Source organism: Lynx rufus, unplaced genomic scaffold (genome assembly GCF_022079265.1).
Source record: "Lynx rufus isolate CCGP_SWC_20201006 ecotype Redwood Valley unplaced genomic scaffold, mLynRuf1.p SCAF_1, whole genome shotgun sequence".
In the NCBI taxonomy this organism is placed as follows: domain Eukaryota; kingdom Metazoa; phylum Chordata; class Mammalia; order Carnivora; family Felidae; genus Lynx; species Lynx rufus.
Window position 1 is genome coordinate 152,380,537 of NW_025814823.1, and position 19,939 is coordinate 152,400,475.

Here is a 19,939-nt window from a genome sequence, read left to right on the forward strand (position 1 = left end):
TTCCATCTCTCAGTTTAAACTCTAAAGAAACACTTACATATACGTACCAGGAGAACATTCATAATAGCACTGCTTATAAATTTTTTTTTCAACGTTTATTTATTTTTGGGACAGAGAGAGACAGAGCATGAATGGGGGAGGGGCAGAGAGAGAGGGAGACACAGAATCGGAAACAGGCTCCAGGCTCTGAGCCATCAGCCCAGAGCCTGACGCGGGGCTCGAACTCCCGGACCGCGAGATCGTGACCTGGCTGAAGTCAGACGCTTAACCGACTGCGCCACCCAGGCGCCCCTAGCACTGCTTATAAAAGCAAATGCTCATTAAATATCTAATAAATAAATCAAGGTGTGATCATACGATGGAATGTTGGCGACCACTAGAAAGTCAATTAATTACCTTTACATGTATTAATTACATTTACCTGCATCAGTGTCTGAATCTCTGAAACTTAACATTAAGTGAAAAAGCAAATCCCTGAATACATATTGTTCTATTTATGGAAAGTTAAAGATAACTTGCAAAAGCATGCAATATATGGCTTACTATTAGAAACATATGGTTAAAAACATAAAGACAAACAAATGATAAACACAAATTTAGTGATTTTCTCGGAGTTATATGGGAATGGATTGGATTCAGAAAAAGGTACACAAAAGATTTCAAAGGAATAATGTTCCATTTTATAATTCTGTGATCCGTACATTAGCATTCTTTGCATAATGATATTTAAGTTACCTATATTTTATAAATATTTCTTTGAATCCACTCAATATTTTATAAAACAATTAAAAGTATTAGTGTAAAGTGAATGGTTTTATTGATCCTCATATATTCAATACAATTGATTGTAAAGGTAATATTGTCCAAAATCAGCATAGAATCAGCAATCAGACAACAAAAGGAAATCAAAGGCATCAAAATTGGCAAAGATGAAGTCAAGCTTTCGCTTTTTGCAGATGACATGATATTATACATGGAAAATCCGATAGACTCCACCAAAAGTCTGCTAGAACTGGTACTTGAATTCAGCAAAATTGCAGGATACAAAATCAGTGTACAGAAATCAGTTGCATTCTTATACACTAATAATGAAGCAACAGAAAGACAAATAAAGAAACTGATCCCATTCACAATTGCACCAAGAAGCATAAAATATCTAGGAATAAATCTAACCAAAGATGTACAAGATCTGTATGCTGAAAACTACAGAAAGCTTATGAAAGAAATTGAGGAAGATATAAAGAAATGGAAGAACATTCTGTGCTCATGGGTTGGAAGAATAAATATTGTTAAAATGTCAATACTACCCAAAGTGATCTACACATTCAATGCAATCCCAATCAAAATTGCACTAGCATTCTTCTCGAAGCTAGAACAAGCAATCCTAAAATTCATATGGAAACACAAAAGGCCCCGAATAGCCAAAGTAATTTTGAAGAAGAAGACCAAAACAGGAGGCATCACAATCCCAGACTTTAGCCTCTACTACAAAGCTGTCATCATCAAGACAGCATGGTATTGGCACAAAAACAGACACATAGACCAAGGGAATAGAACAGAAACCCCAGAACTAGACCCACAAAAGTATGGCCAACTAATCTTTGACAAAGCAGGAAAGAATATCCAATGGAAAAAAGACAGACTTTGTAACAAATGGTGCTGGGAGAACTGGACAGCAACATGCAGAAGAATGAAACTAGACAACTTTCTCACACCATTCACAAAAATAAACTCAAAATGGATAAAGGACCTGAATGTGAGACAGGAAATCATCAAAACCCTAGAGGAGAAAGCAGTAAAAGACCTCTCCAACCTCAGCCACAGCAATTTCTTACTTGACACATCCCCAAAGGCAAGGGAATTAAAAGCAAAAATGAACAATTGGGACCTCATGAAGATAAAAAGCTTCTGCATGGCAAAGGAAACAATCAACAAAACTAAAAGGCAACCAACCGAATGGGAAAAGATATTTGCAAATGACATATCGGACAAAGGTCTAGTATCCAAAATCTATAAAGAGCTCACCAAACTCCACACCCAAAAAACAAATAATCCAGTGAAGAAATGGGCAGAAAACACGAATAGACACTTCTCTAAAGAAGACATCCAGATGGCCAACAGCCACATGAAAAGATGCTCAACGTCGCTCCTCATCAGGGAAATACAAATCAAAACCACACTCAGATATCACCACACGCCAGTCAGAGTGGCTAAAATGAACAAATCAGGAGACTATAGATGCTGGAGAGGATGTGAAGAAATGGGAACCCTCTTGCACTGTTGGTGGGAATGCAAACTGGTGCAGCCACTCTGGAAAACAGTGTGGAGGTTCCTCAAAAAATTAAAAATAGACCTACCCTATGACCCAGCAGTAGCACTGTTAGGAATTTACCCAAGGGATACAGGAGTACTGATGCATAGGGGCATTTGTACCCCAATGTTTATAGCAGCACTCTCAACAATAGCCAAATTGTGGAAAAAGCCTAAATGTCCATCAACTGATGAATGGATAAAGAAATTGTGGTTTATATACACAATGGAGTACTACGTGGCAATGAGAAAGAATGAAATATGGCCCTTTGTAGCAACATGGATGGAAATGGAGAGTGTGATGCTAAGTGAAATAAGCCATACAGAGAAAGACAGATATCATATGGTTTCACTCTTATGTGGATCCTAAGAAACTTAACAGAAACCCATGGGGGAAGGGAAGGAAAAAAAAAAGAGGTTAGAGTGGGAGAGAGCCAAAACATAAGAGACTGTTAAAAACTGAGAACAAACTGAGGGTTAATGGGGGGTGGGAGGGAGGGAGGGTGGGTGATGGGTGTTGAGGGGGGCATCTTTTGGGATGAGCACTGGGTGTTGTATGGAAACCAATTAGACAATAAATTTTATTTAAAAAAATGGAAAAAAAATCAGCATAGAACTAGCAACCGAAGATTCTGTAACGTATCAGCCTGTACCACATCAAACACTGAAAATAATTTCAAAAATTTCTTTAATTTTAGTCTGTATTTGGAGCCATCATTGAATTCTATTTCCTTACTTGTATTTAGTAAATGATGAACTAGGGCCCAAAAATTGAATGAAAAAGTCCACACAATGATTAAATGTTTATCAATATGTTAATATATGTTAATTCAATAGGCATTTACTGAGTACCAAATACATATATATGCAAGGCAACATGTCTAGTGTTGTGAAATTCACAAAAATACAGAGGAAACTCAGATCTTCTCCACCTCTCACCTGGAATTCCTAAATAAGCATCTCACTGTCTGTCTTTCTTTGTCTCTCCCTGTCTCTCTCTCCCTCTCTCCCCATCCTGTCCCTAGCAAACCCACGCCAACCATCTTCTTATTGCTCCCACACCCAAATTTCTACTGTATAGCACCTAACACAGTACCCAAATTATGATAAAATGTTAAGTGGATTTCTCTCATTATTTTTTTCCTTGAAAACCTCTGATGGTCCCCATTACATTCAGGGACCATACATTTTAATGCATGCCAAGCCCAGATGAAAGAACCCTAACAGGAGGAAGAAAAGATATGGAGAACAGAAGCCCTACATAAAAAAGGCAGCAGCTAACCTGTTCCAGCCACATAATGCCTCACAGGAATGGAGGCTCGGTGTTTTTCTTTCTTAAGAAAGGCATAGAATCTGGATTTTTATCAAAATCACTTGACTTTTCAATTCATTTTCAAAACCATAAAAAGACCTTTTGACCTCTAAAATAAAGTAGGGTTCTCTCCTTGACATAGCATGCAGGGCTCTTCGAACTCTGTTTCCAAACTAACTTCCTTCTGTCTCTTCCCACACTCTTATGTTCTGTGCTCAGACTTCCTGAACACGCCATGTTCTTCAACGTTTCCAAGATGGGCACATAGTTAGAATGAGGGCCAATCCCAGACCCAAGTCCATTCACCTCTAAGGACTGCACTCAAACACACCTCTACTTGAAAGTCCTCCTTAACACCTAAAGGACAAAGTCAGCCATGGTTTACTATATCTGTCTCCTTTTCTTTGTTCATGTACATACAGGCTGTCCCTGACTCTCATATTTTCAGCTTCTGAACAGCCAACACTTTCATGCATTATACATCGACACTCCAAAGTGCCTTTTGTATGCCAAATCCAGACTTTCATACATCAGCAGATCAACGAACATTTTGCACTAATGTGTGGTGGCACCGCCTGACAGCCAAGAGTTCTGTTTGGGCAGTCATGCCATCTTTGTCTGTAAGAGCAGGCTTTATGTAATTATTTGAATGTTTTTTGCTCTTTGCCCTTATTATTTTGCCAAAATGAGTGGAAAATGAACATTGAGAATGCTGATAATGGTGATAAAATCATAGGTCTCATAAGCTTAATACAGATGAAACAAAGATGAAATCATTAGTCATTCCCATTATGGTACATCTTTAACCCCAATCAGGCTCTTATTAGATTTAAACCCAGTCAACTGTGGTTCAATTATGAAGGAAAAATATAATATTAAGGACCTTGTATTAAATACTGGAAATAAATTGTTAAAGATTGCATGTAAATGGCAAAGTATAATTAGAGTTTATGTCATATATACTTTAAACTTCAAGGGAAAAAAACACTGTATAACATGTAAGTCTATTTTTTTTAATTTAACATTATTATTCTATTATGTGCTTAAAGAATGTATTAAGTATGAATCCAGGGATATTTGATGAGTTCTTTCATTGGGAATCATAGTGCTTTTTACTATATCCTTAACCTTTGGGAGTCCTTGATCAACTTGCTCCCTCATTTGGTCAGTCACCCACATACCATCAGAGTACTAAAAAATCTAGACTTACTCATCTTCCACTTGATTGGTGACTACCAATTCCAAGATGGAGGCTACAGTCAGTATACCTTCTGCCACCAGCAGATACGAAATAACTGATTTAGACCAAAGATGGCACATACCTTGTGGACCATAGAGATAAGACCTCAAGTATTGGGGAATGAAAGAAAGAGTTCTAACAATTTCTGACTATTTGTCAGGTACTGTGTTTATGTCACTTCATAATCCTCATAAAATCTTGTCAAGGGCCATTGAACAGATGAGGAAAATGAGCTCAGAGAGCTTAAGTAACTTTCCCAAAGTCATACATACACACAACTAGCCAAGCTACAATTTAAAAGCCAACTGTATCTGAGTCCAAACGTATCCTCTTTCAAAAGCACAATGCCTTCAGTGTGTTCAGTATTACAAACACTGGTCAAGGCTATTATTAAATGATCAAATGATGATTGTTCTTCTGGCCCATCCTTTCAACTTTTTCCTCTGTTTATGATGATTTTTCTTTTTCAGAAAGTTCTAATGCAGCCATTTCTCAAATGGTTGGTTTGAATAGCTGCTACAAAGAAACATCCTGTTCTTCACCCAATAGGTGGTGATTTTAAAAATATTAAATGTTTTACACAGTTCACTTAGAGCCAAAATTTTCTGAAACCAACTCCTTTTGTTCTTCTCAGTAGTGAACTTAGCCTGTGTGCATCTTCTCACAGTTTTTCCATTCAAAGAGATTTTAAATTTCATGATATACATGAAAGTGATGAATAGTGTGTGCAGTAAGATGAAAATCACACCTACATTACCTGCTCACAGTCATGTGCCATGTGATGCCATGGGATCACAGCAATTTCAGATTTTTGACTCTATAAATTTATGCTCAAATACATGAATGAATAACTGAGGATTATTCTTGTGAATGTCTCAGTCCCTTTTCTTAATTTCTCACTACCCTCTTTCTCCTTGAGGCATTGTAGTTACTACCTACAAATCTAAAAATATCTATGGGTCTTAAAGTTTTCCAATATCCACCTGTCCAAGCCCATTAGCTTGTTTTCTTTGTCTTCTTTGTGGAAATTAATATGGGTATTTCCCTTGTTCTATTTCTGTCTTGTGTTCTGGCTCTTCTGAAAGAGGACTACCAGAGGTTAGGACTCTATTCTCTGGTGCAATCACCTACCTGCATCTAGATCTACTTCTAGCAGCTGCGAGTCCACTGAAGACATTATTGGTGGCCCTGTCAGAGATATATTAATTCTTTTACCTGCTGCTGTTAGCTCATATCTTCAACCTCCTCAGAAAGATAACCCCACAGGATCTTGAGATCACCAAACTAAAGGTACCTGAGAGAAACACCTCCCTTTGGAGTCACCTTTGGGTGACTCTGAACAAGTGAGTGGCTAATGTGGTTGCAAAAGCCCTACTTCCTTAAGGTGGGACAGACTCTCTGATGCAATTTATGTTCCAGTGCTTCCCTGTGGGATCAGGCTAACATTGGACCCCTAAACCAAGTCTCTGCTTAGCTTTTTCCCTTTCCCTATCCTCCTCTCTCACTCATTCACAAACTTCTCCCTAACACATACTCTCCTTCCTAGTTTTAGGCATTGTCTTAGGTGAGGCTCTTCTTCTAAGCAAACTGATCTAGGGAAAATGCCTAAAACCAAAAGACAGTATGTGGATTTTGTTTTCCTATAATCAGTGGCCATAACCCAGTTTACTGGTTGTGTGACTACAAAATTTTAGACTGTGGGATGTTCCTCCTAAAATCTGTTACTTTTCTGCTGTATCCAACTGGAGCTAAAAATGGATGTTGTAATCCAACCTGGTAATATAAAATCACTTTCTGTCCACCCCTTCATGCCTTAACCAGCTTCTGTATGTACCTGTTGCTGTCCTAGAACAAAAGAGAACCCGGTAGTATTGCTAAGATAGAGATTCAGAACCTCAAGACTCGTGGACCTATGGATGCCATGGCTCTATGGGTAACTGAGGGTAACTTCCTTCTTTGATAGGAAGAAACCTCAGAATCGAAGAAATAATCAGCATAAATCTACTCCAAGAAGACAAAAACAAATTCCAAAGCAGAGTTCACAATAGTATCAAGAGATGAATCAAGAAGGTTTGGGAGAGTGAATTCCAGGCTGAGCATTGACACAGTATGTGCATTCATGGCCTAGGTATAAGTAGTCACCTTTTACAACACAGCTATTTTTCATACACTTGGAGGATGAAACTCTATTCACATTCTTGGAAATCAATAGACCTGTTTTCTTCTGGCTCCCAGAATGCACTTTTGAAAACTAAGCCCACTTACCATTCCACCACCACGAACCTTTAAGTTTGTGATGAGTTCCCTCCAGTTAAAATTCTTGTAGGCTATTCTCCCTGAGTATCTGACTTCCTTGCTATAAGGACAACTATACAGAAGCTGGATTTCCTGTAGTCTTGTGTTTCCAAACCACTGTATTCTGTTGCCACATAAGAAATAATGGCATTTCGTAACAATGATTTTAATTAATTAACATTAATTTTGACCATTCAAGCTCTTATATACTACTTTTAATTGTATACCTGCTTCCATTTCCCTGACTAGATTAAAAGTTCTTAGAAGAGCCATATTAATACCCTATTCAAATCTTAGTCTTTTGCCAGAGTAGATCTTTCATATATTTTTAGGATGGATGAATAGCACATTATTTATTGAACAAGGAATTATTGTGCACCTATGCACTACCAACTTTTCTAGCCATTTGTATATCATTTTGAATGATACAAACATGACAGTCTCTTCATGGAATTTTACATTTGATTGAGCAAAAATGATCAATAAAGAAATTACAGATAGTAGTTAAAGTTTTACACAGGCAACAAAAGAGGGAGGTATAAGAGAAAAGAACTTGTGTAGGAGAGAGGCCCCTTTAATTATAGTGCTGAGGGGGGGTCGTCTGAAGAAGTGATTCTCTGGCTGAGAAATAAAGGACAAGAGAGATGAAACTAAACTGGGAGGAAGTACTGGCAAGCATAAAGTTTCTGAAGTAAGAAACAGAAAGAAACATGTTGAAGAAGCAGATAGAAGGTCAGTGAGGTTGAAAGGCAGTGTGAGGAAGATGAGTTCTACCAGATGCAGCCTAAGAGAAAGACAAAGGCAGATCAGGCTAAATCACTGTTTCTTAAGATTCAGCCACATATACCGGCATGAGCTGCATCATTCGCAAGACCAGTGCAAAATGAAGATGTGGAGCTTCTTATTTAAAAAAAAAATGGAGGGAAATGCAGCTTAAAATACTGAAGTACTAAAACATAACCCGTTTTGCTTTCCTCTTCAATCTCTTCCAATCTGTCATGATGTTATTTATTTGCTATTTAATGTCTGACTCCCTCTGGCATGGGGATACTTGTCAGGTAACACATTGGGACACCTAGTGCCATGCTTCATCCCCAAACATGGCAGAGTATAAGCCTAACCCTTCACCTTCCCATACTCCTGATTCCCCTCAGAGATTGAGATGTTATAAGTTCTCTGGCTCAGAAAAACTGTTAACATCACTTTTTTTTAAAGTTTATCCATCTATTCTGAGAGAGGAAGGGGAGGGGCAGAGAGAGAGGAAGAAAGAGAGAATCCCAAGCAGGCTATGCACTGTCAGCACAGAGCCCAATGTGGGGCTCGAACCCATGAACCCTGAGATCATGACCTGAGTCAAAATCAAGAGTCAGATGCTCAACTGACTTGAGCCACCCAGGCACCCCTGTTAACATCACTTTCAATGGAAAAACTAGGTTGTGGAAAAGGTAACCCCTTGACAAATCAAACACAAAATGAAAGTACTTGAAACAATTATCAAGGAGTGACACACCTAAAACGATCATGTATTATATCCTTCAGCTTGCAGGAAATACTTCACAAATCCAAAATCTAGAGATTAGAGATGGTCAAGAGAGAGGTGATGAACGTCTTACCATTCTGTTCCTTTTTCCCCCCTTTTTGCTAAATTCCTAGTTAAATCCCAAGATTTCTGTTTAAACCAGCATTTTCTCATTCAGTATTTGTTGATTACCCACCATATGCCAGGCACATACCTGAATACATTAACTCCCAAACTGAAATGCAAACCACAATATAACTAAAACTTAGCTTTTTATATAGTACAGTGTTTTTACAATGAGAGTTCCATGATCCCTATGAAACTGAACTTACAAATTTAGCATTTTTTAATGTCCTAAATAGTAGTGCATCTTATTTAACACCTGAAACTCTCAGACAGATTTCCACATTTGTAGATGAGGTAACTGAAGAGCAGAGCTCTTAGGTAATTGGGGGAGTCACACAAAAGGAGAATGAGCTTTCAACTCAGGGTTTTCCCACTGTGAAGAATTTGAATTTTTCCTATAAATCACCCATCCTCCTTCTTCCTCTTCTTCATTGAATTACCATGCCGTTTCTATCCTCACATTCGGAAGTATTCCATAAGTCAACAATTCTGAAATACCTATTTCAAAAGAAAAGCCTATCCTGTTTGTATTTAGTTTTAGAAGAGCTGTACTTCAAATTGTTTGAATTGCCTACAAGAAATATTGAATTCAATATTAGTAAATTTCAACACTTGTACATAGTACTCGCTATAAATGTTAAACGTAAATGAATGTCTCAGTGAAATACGCAAAATCAAGCATGGAATTAGGTTATTCAGAGAAATATGTTTGTGACTTGTTATTTACTACTTTGTTTGCAAGGATCACATCTTCCCCAAACTCTAACAAGTCCATGTCTGTGCTGAAAGAGAGGTCTATAGATCAAGGCAGTGATTTTCTGAATGCATCAAAAGTCTCAGAGCATTCCCAGGGATCTGCTGATTAACCCAGTAGGATATTAATTATGAACACATCTGCCATTCTTATTTTTTGTTCTTTTTCTTTAAATAGGAGTGGAGTAATTCAGACCTGAGTGTATGATTAGGTGTAGCAAGCAGTACATAATAAGCTAGATTTAGATACATGTATGAAGCATTAGATAAAATAAAACCCTTTACTAGAAAACATAACTTGGAGATTAAATGTTTAAAGTAGGGAAAGTGTTTTTTTTTCTTTTAAAGCTTAACCTTAAATGAAACAGCACATGAGGTGGGTGAATGTGAAAGAATAGATAGCTTCATTGTTTCTGGAGAACAAGAGTATTTATAGTTCCTTACTTTGTGACTCATCACTGTGCTGTAAAATATTTGGGGTATTACTCATAACTACAAAAAAGACACAGAATAGAACAGTTTGATGTTAGGGCAAGGGACAAGGTGAACAATCTGGCATTCTACTTGTGACATTCTCATAAGAAATAGAACAATTTCTATAATTTCTGGCTGCCTTTCTTTCTCTATAAAAATGAATATATCATTCAAAATAAGTGATAATCCATGTGCCTCAAATCTAAAACTATCAAAACTGGCAAACTGGAAATAATATATAGGGAGTACAGGAAATGTAGCAGATTGTAAATGAACCCCCTCTCACCTGCACCATAGATTTTTTTTGAGCAATGTAAATTTATGATTATTATGAAGACATGCTTTGGGGAGCAAACATATTATTCCAAGGCGCATTTTCGTCAAACATTCCTTCTCTCTACAGATAAGATAAGCACCAGAAGGAAAAAGACCTAACAAAAATAGGGGGAAGTATTGATAATGGATGAGAACACTAGAATCCTGTAATGCATTAATAAATAAATAAATACATACATACATACATACATACACATATTTTTTGCAGATAAGACTAGTAATTTTAAGCAATAGCTTATTAATAGAAAACAATTCATTTTATAGCCTGTTTCTTATCTTTTTCACTAAGTACTAAATACACTCTAAAATGAAGTTAACTTTCAGAGTGCATGGGTGGCTCAGTTGGTTAAGTGTCTGACTTTAGCTCAGGTCTTGATCTCACGGTTTGTGAGTTTAAGACCCACACTGGGCTCTGTGCTGACAGCTTGGAGCCTGGAGCCTGCTTCAGATTTTGTGTCCCCCTCTCTTTCTGTCCCTCCCCCACTTGTGCTCTATCTCTCTCTCTCTCTCAAAAATAAATAATAAACATTAAACTTTTAAAATAAAAGTAAAAAAAAATGAGGTTAACTTTCCACAACATTAGTTCTTCTTAAAGAAAATGCTGATTAATGATGAGTTGCTCTAAACCATGTCTCGAGAGAACATGTCCCAAAGTCACTTACTTCCCAGGAATATAATATTAACATTAACCTTTCATGAAAACTATAGTAATTTTTCTTTGTTACTTACTTTTACCTATAATCACTATTAAACTCAGTCAATTATATTTCTAGCATTTTGCCATTAAGATTTTCATCCTTCACAAAGATTATACTTGGACAAGTTTTTAGATTTTGTATTTGTTCTAAAGGATAAGCTGAACGTTGGCATAATGGAGAAGCTACCCTTTAATGGCAAAAACCACTGGTAATAGCTTATTCTGAAATAATGTTAAGTACTGGTATGGGTTTAGAATTGTGGTAGGGACACATACAATATATCTATATCAAAATATATGAAATAAGTATAGCTGGCCTGGGTTCCTGCAAAATGGTAAACTATCACTTAATGGTTTTATCTCCCAGAATATTAATCCTGGAAACTGCAAAGAAATATGAAAAAGATGAATGGTTCTGCCAGTCTATCTAGAAACTGTTGAAAAATTCTGGACTAACCAAAGGTGGAGGTTCTGGAATATGTCTGTGTGTGTTGGGAAGTAGTGTTCTCAACCTTGACACTCTTGACATTTTTGGTCAGATAATCATTTGTTGAGTGGGGTTGCCCAGGGCATTATGAAACTTTTAGCAGCATCCCTGCCCTCTATTTACTAAATGCCAGTAGCACACGTACCACTCATCCCTCTAGTCATAAAAATCAAAAATGCATCCAGATATTTACAATCTTCCTTGGAAGGCATTGAGAATCATAGACGTGGGTGATTCCAACCCATGTCTCTTCTAAAACCTGTATCAGGACACATGTACAGCCTCTAATTTATGATACAGTAAAAATTATGAGTTAATACAATGACTCATTGCAAAAATAAAATGAAGGATACAGCCCTTTAATTCAGGCCTAATAGCTTTAAGGTAGCCACAATCAAATTGAGAGAGAAAAAGGTATTAGGATAAAAAACATTTAGCAGGGGCGCCTGGGTGGCGCAGTCGGTTAAGCGTCCGACTTCAGCCAGGTGACGATCTCGCGGTCCGTGAGTTCGAGCCCCGCGTCAGGTTCTGGGCTGATGGCTCAGAGCCTGGAGCCTGTTTCCGATTCTGTGTCTCCCTCTCTCTCTGCCCCTCCCCCATTCATGCTCTGTCTCTCTCTGTCCCAAAAATAAATAAACGTTGAAAAAAAAAATTAAAAAAAAAAAAAACATTTAGCAGGTTAAAGGACACTATCTAAAAAAGAATTTGGGGTGTGCTTCCAGTACATGAAACTTACTGGAAACATAGATTTGAAACCCACTAAGTTTGTAAAACAACTGCATTGCCTAAGAAACCACATGACTGGTTGAAAAATCATGCATCTTCTCAAAATTTAAGACAACTCTTGGGCCACCAGCCTTCCAAGAGCAGGAAATGTGCTGAGAAAAAGGTGCTAAGTCAAAGACGGCACATTTCTCAGCATCCACTTCACATGTGACCAATGAGAACAACAGACAAAGAAATAGAGCAGAATTATGACCAAATTAAGGAACCCCCTCACCCATTCTCTGCCCATCCCTCACCTCCTCAAGGTAGGGACCTTCACCTTATCTGTGCAGGGATTTCACATTTGTTGCTACCCAAGGACTGTGAGCTGTTTCCAATCCTTCCCCTTTCCTAATATGAGAATTCCATTGTTGTGTTTGTGGAGGAGAGCAGATATAATTTGTCTTTCAAGTTCATGAAATTCTGGAAAAAGTGAAGACACAATTAGACCTAATTCAGAGGCTATCGTGAATTCAGGGTTCCTGGACTATAAATTAGATTCAGTGACTGAATAAACTTCGATCCATCTCCTTGGAGAAGGGTTGAGTTTGTTCTACGAATGAGATGAAAGTGGCAAGGGGATATTTCATGACTGGAAGGTTGGATTGTGGCAGAACACTAATATCCATATAGTTCTTTAAATTTCCCAGCCTCCCTTACACTTACATTAAAAAAAAAAAAAAAAAGAGACAGAGAGAGGTTAGAGTGGGAGAGAGCCAAAGCATAAGAGACTGTTAAAAACTGAGAACAAACTGAGGGTTGATGGGGGGTGGGAGGGAGGGGCGGGTGGGTGATGGGTATTGAGGAGGGCACCTTTTGGGATGAGCACTGGGTGTTGTATGGAAACCAATTTGTCAATAAACTTCATATAAAAAAAAAAACTGTATGACTACTTATTGCATCCAAAGGAGTATAAACAGAAGTGACACTTATCAAGCAGTTAAACTTATTGAGGCAGTTTCTAGCACAGTGCTTCTTCTAAATCTCTCTTTTTCCCTTTGGTTGCCTCCTTGGAGGCCATATGTTGAGATGGTGGAGGAATAAAATGGAGTGAACCTGGATCTCTGTGTCACTGCATAAGGAAGAAACTCTGCTGCCCTTCATCAGGCTTTGTTAAAGCACTGCAATTATAGGGTATATTTGTTACTGCACGGACTTAACTATCCTTTCCAATATAGTTCTTTAACCAAGAGTTCCAACATCATCACAAACACAGATAGAGGTAGAAAATATAAAGCTACCATGGGTCTTAGCTACAAACAGAGCTGACTGCTGGCAAAGATGTATTTAAGGTTTCATTTAGGATTCATTAGACAGTATGTTGCAAAGACATGAAAGACAAGGAGTCTTTCCCTACCCAACGCATTCTTCATACCTCTACCAGATTAATCTTTAATCAAGATACCAATTACACAATTTTCTTACTTAAAACCTATCTGATTTCTCCCATTGCCTACTAAATCACATCTTCATTCTGTCACTCAGAATTTTCTGCACTATAAACCAGCCCATGTTTCTAATTTTGTATATCAGTTCTCTTACCTTTATCCTACAATTGGGAAAATTGGGTTGTCTATCCTTACTTGTGCTCTTCTAAACCAGGATTTTTCCTAATATCGTTCCCTTTGGCCAAAATATTCTATCTTCCAATTCATATTCTACCTGCCCTTCAGGATCTATCTCATCAGTTACATCTTCAGTAAAACCTTTCCTAATTCCATCAACTGGAATTATGTCCTCTTTTATAGCACTAATCAAATTTTGATTTTTTTTGTTTATTTATTTTGAGAGAGAGAGAGAGAGAGAGAGAGAGAGAGAACACATGCAAGCAAGTGGGGGGAGCAGAGATAGAGGGAGATAGTCCAAATCCCAAGCAAGTTCCGCACTGTTAGCACAGAGCCCAATGCAGGGCTTGAACCTATGAACCGTGAGATCACAACCTGAGCTGAAATCAAGAGCCAGAAGCTTAACCGACTGAGCCACCCAGGCACCCCAGATTTGATATTTTTGTTATGGCACTTAGTTGAAACTGATTTTTGTTATGCCTTTGCATTACTTGAGTCACTACTAATTTTTAATTTATTGATGGCCAAGGCTAATGTAAAATAAAAATTCAATAGATGGAATGAGTTAGTGTATGGAAATAACATAATCAGTCTACTGTACTAAAGAATCTTTCTGCTTCAACTCCCTCCATTTCTTTTTTCTTCGCCTTTACCATAGGCATTTGAAAATTCTCCTTCTCTTAGAAACAGCATAATGAGTTTGGAGGCCAACTACAACATAACATAAGACACCATCTTAAGCAAGTTTCACTTGTTCTAACTATTTGGACCTTGAATATCATTGCTCTAGTACTTCCCAATATTGATTGCTCAGTTCCTCTGGCATTAAAACAGTACACTGCATCAACTCAATTCAACCCAATCAGAAGCTCGACAGAAAATGTATCTTCATGAATATTTTATTAAATTGATCTAAGCAAAATTCCAGAGAGATTTAAATTCCCATCTTGGTTTCTGCACATACGCCAACTTTTGTAAACATAGCTACATATCATCCATGTCAACAGACATATAAGATGAACTCCCAAGGTGGACTATTCACTCTGTGGATTTCTCAAGACAAATTCACACCTGCCTTTGCCCAGTATCAAGGCAGATTATAGAACACTGATTTAAAAAAAAATAATTATCAGTGTAAGCTTGAGTGTGGAAATATCCGTGATCCGCTGTTTAAGTATGCCTTGATCTACCTTCTAAAAATTTCCTACGAAGGGAACTCTTCCATTTCGTCCATGAAAGTGGCTGTTGGATTCCATGGTTTGGGATATTCTGGACTTCCTCTCTTTTTCAGTGATACATCTCCCAAATCATTTTTAAAAATCAGTTGAAAAAAAGGGATATATAACATGCACATCTGTATTCCAATAATGATAGTGAATGCTTAATGCACATATCTGAACACTTACTTCAAAGAAAGCCCAATGAAAGAAAGAGAATAAAAAGTGGCTCCATTATGCCCATATCCCTTTCTGGGTAACCAACTGTTCTGTTTGCCCTGGACAGAGGGAGGTTCCCAGAACAAGGGGCTTTCAGTGCTAAACCAGAAAAGCCTCTCCAAATCAGGACTAGTTCTTTACCCTACCCTTCACAGATATTAATACGATAGCCTCAGTTCTTTGCCAATTCCAAAATAGGGAACTTATTCCAGAACTCATTTTGCTTTTTCATTTCTATAAATTATGGAAGCCAGGTATGATCTGTTCATAAGAATTCCAGACATTCATACTCAATCTCAGCAGGTCTAAATCCCCTTTCCCAAAATGTTTTGAGTTTCTGGGTCTCAAGCCATAAGACAGTCACGGAGGTTGTCTTAAGGAATCAACTGCTCTCTGGTGGTTCAAGTGCATTAGCTAAAAGAGATCCTTTGCTTCCCCATCTTGTATTCTATGTCCCAACTCAATCACAAAATGAGAAAAAAATTATCATGAGGCAGGAGACTTTTCAAACCTCAGATAAATTCTCTTTGCTGAACTATTCCATTTATACATCTTGGCAGTAGTTAGCCGTGAAAAACCTAAAGAGACAACAAAAGAAAAATGTATTTTTTTTCAGGAACTTCTGAAGTGTTGAAAAGTGTTTCTATTTAAAAGCGCCTGACAATGATTGGCAGGACCTGAAAAAAACCTCACAAGATGAGGCCCACCCTCTGAGAATTATTGTCAGAATAGTAATTGGTGAACACCTAATCCATTCTAACCACAATTGAGGGATTGCAATCTAATTGCTACTTGGTGGTCCTTCTCAAATGCCACAAGAAGAAAGTGAATAAAGCCCAGATCAATACTGAACACCCTAGAAGGGCTACCCAACCTCAAAGAAGGGGAGAAGTTCTAATACTCTGAACTAAACTGACACAATAAAAACAGGAGAAAACTTGTATTGATTGATTGAGTGATTACTAACAGGTCCATTAGGCCAGTGTCTTCTCAGGAATCTGACATTTAAAATAAAAAAATAGGACAGGCCTAATTTTAAGTTTTGCAATTAGGGAATTTACTTTAAATGTGAAGGAGAATGGGAGGTGTATATATCAACCCAATTTAGTGTAGACAGAAAAATAGAAATGGAAATTACAGAGTCAATTCAGAATAGACATAATGAAGCCCATTTACATTTGATGTAAAAGATGTTTAGAATATTAATGAACCAAAGGCAAAATCTGAGGCTAGTGACAGTAGGAGTTTTTAATATAAACTTTTGAACTTTCTTTGTTTTCCACAAGCATCTACTAAATTTTAAATGTAAAGTAACCATGAAAGAGTTAAAGCAAAATTTTACCAATAAAGTAATTGAACGTAAGGCCCTAAACCAATCTGGCTAAGATGTAATCAATGGTAGCTCTGATTCCCCTAATGAATTGCCCAGGTTAATTCTAAGTTCAGAAAGTTGATGGTGATCATCACGAGTGTAAAGAAAGGGAAGCAGAAAATGGGCCTTTGAAATTTATCATCAAACATGGAATACAAATGCATGAATCATTTACCTTTATCCATCTTTATGTAGTAATCAAGAAACATGCCTTTGAACTCATTTAGTCTGTCAACCAGGCAATAGTACATGTAATCCAAATTTTAAAAGAAATTACTTGGAAAAGAAGGAGTCTCTAAGAAGAGGAATAGCAGACATATGCTCAAACTGTGAGATTTCAAATGATATGTCATAAGATATAATATCTAATCACACATATAGAAAGAAACCATTTCTTTGTGGAAAAGAAAAAAACAAAGATATTTAAGCATCAGATTGTTGCCAAGAGATGCTACAAATGTTTTACAAAGTCAGGTAAAGAAATTAAGTGAAACTCAACTTCAAGTCTGATTTTCTATTCAAACAAGAATCCACCAGGAAAGACTGATGTCTGTTAGATCTCTTGTTAACTTTGTTAACAAGGGGTCACAAGTCCTTCGTAATTACCTGCTTTTAAAAAATATTCAAGAACAGATTGAGAATCTTGGACCCAATGTCTAAGTGAGAACAATAAAAACAGTCTTTAGCTGACATTACATAACTTCTTTCTTCATTATCGCACAGCAGATGATACTTGTTTCTCTGTTTCATGTTTTGCTTTCTAACCAGAGCCACAGGCCAGATTCTCCTCCTCTGTAACTCTGCAGGGATTCTTGGGTTTGTACCTTTTGTGTAAATCTGCTTGGCATTCTAAATATGGCTCATTCCCCTGGTTTCAATATATTTCTTGATTTTTTACCTGCAGACCTTCATTAAGTTGAGTTCCTTAGAACAAGGGGTAGTTTTTCTACCCCAGAAATCTGGGGATATTATGGGTTTTGAGCTATAATAACCAAGTTTCAATTTCATAAATTGGTAATGGGGAGAGAGAATCTTTGAGGAATGAATTTTATCATTTGAAATTCAAATTGCAATCTATTGCTATAGTAGAGTGACCACTCCTTAGATTAAGGTAGCATAGTTATACTCTTATTAAGATAATATCAAAAATGGCTTAACAAAGATGAGTTAGCAGATTCTAATCTCTGCCATCTGAGATTTCTCAAAAACAAAGCTGGGTCTCTGTACTGCCCAAATTACAATAACCTGGGCCTCTTGTCTAAGAAACATAATTTCTGAAATGAAGTCAAAATCGCTTCAAATTTACACAATGTTTGTTTCAAATAGGTGATTTTTTATGCTCCGAGTGTTTTCATAATGTTTGTCTAAGGTGGCCATGCACTCTGGAAGTGCCAGACAACTTTGCCATAGGCTTCAAGCGACAATCACATACTCTGTGCACATTTGTAATATTTTTGACCATCACTTGTTTCAGCTTCCTTTGATGATTCATGCTAAGGGTAGAGAACCGGAAGGGATATTTTCCTTCAAGGCCACAAAAATAGCCAAAATGTATTTTCTTTTAGCCATACATTTCAACATGCATAAACTCTCTGGCTGATATTTCTTGCCATTTGGTCCAACTATACTTCCTGAAGACACTGTATGAAAAGAACTAGTCTAATTTAAGAAGGAATCTGTCCCTGGTAAAACAATACATACAGAAAGGAAAAAAGAAATCATCCAATTTAGCCAACTTCCTGAAAGCCTTGATCTTAGAATCTGGTTTTAAAATAGAAAACTTAAACAAAAGTTACTATCCAACTCATTTGCTCTCAGTACATTTAGGATCATTTTATGGAACATACACACAACACATTTAAATTAACTTTAAGGTCAATGAAACTTACATAACCTAAGTAGATCCTTCAACATGCTCCTATTCCACCTTGAGTAAACTCAGGTATATTTCACTCTCATTCATCATCAAAATTTTCTTCATTAATAATTTCTATTCTTTGGAAAGTTTATTTTCAGAGACACTTACCATAATCAGAGACTTATTAAGATATGTATGGCCTCCCCAAAGTGTGAAAAAGCAAGATATTCTGAAAGTAACTTAATTCACCACATATGTATTCTTTCAATATGGGCAGGGAAACCATATTTGAGTCATAAAGTTCTGCCATTCTCCTCTACTATGGCTTAAATCACCTCTTTTGGAAAGTGTATGAATTTTAGGAAAAGACTGAGTGTTTTATGACTTTTTTCATTTAAAAATTCACATGCACACAAAGAAGTAAAGTGCATATTTACAGTCTCACTACTGTGTTCAGATGGCAGGAACTATTGGGACAAACACTCTCAGCCAGGGAATCTGCTCAACTGAGAATGGTCTCATGATCAGAACTAAGAAGTCACAGCATAAAGCAAGCTGCAGATTATCATATATTATTAACATTTCTGAGTCTGATTCAATGGGGCTATTATTTTACTAGAAATGGAGATAAAACTCAAGAAGAAAAGTGTAACAAAAGTACTTAACAAGGCAAACATCATGTATTTTCACTCTTTTTAATATTATTTGTTAGGTTTTTGTTATATATGGGAAAGCACAGCCTTGATTTCTAGATTAGTGGTCCGTAAAGTGTAGTCCCTGGACCAGCAATTGCAATATCTCCTGGGAACCTGTTGGAAATGCAAACTCTCAGCCCCCACTCCAAATCTATCTAATCAAAAACACTGGGGCTGACTGAGCACAGCAAATTGTTTTAACAAGTCCTCCAGGTGACTCTGATGCATATTCTTGTTTAAGAAACAATGTTACAGATAATCATTTTTAGGAGGTAGTGAATTCAAATATAGACGGAGCTCCAAAATATTTTGTATGTGCAATGATAGAAATAAAACAAATTTATACAGTGCTTTGTAAATTACAAAGCACTTTCAAATGCATTAATCTCATTTGATCTCTCAATATTATTGTGAGATGGCCTGAGGAAACACTTGCATTTTTATTTTACACAACTAAGTGGAGTTTGAGAGAGGTTAAATAAATTCCTCAGTCCCACAAAGCTTGTTAATAGGAGAATTAGATTTAGAACCCAGGTCTTCAGGCAGTAAAACATGTAGGCTGCTACTAAGTAAAAAAAGTATTGATCAGAATTAGTATAGATTCTTTGTTTTACAACCTCTACTGGCATCCAAACAATGTTGTAAATTCTTTTTTAACATTAAATTCTATGAAGAATTTACACCGTACACAGCCATTTT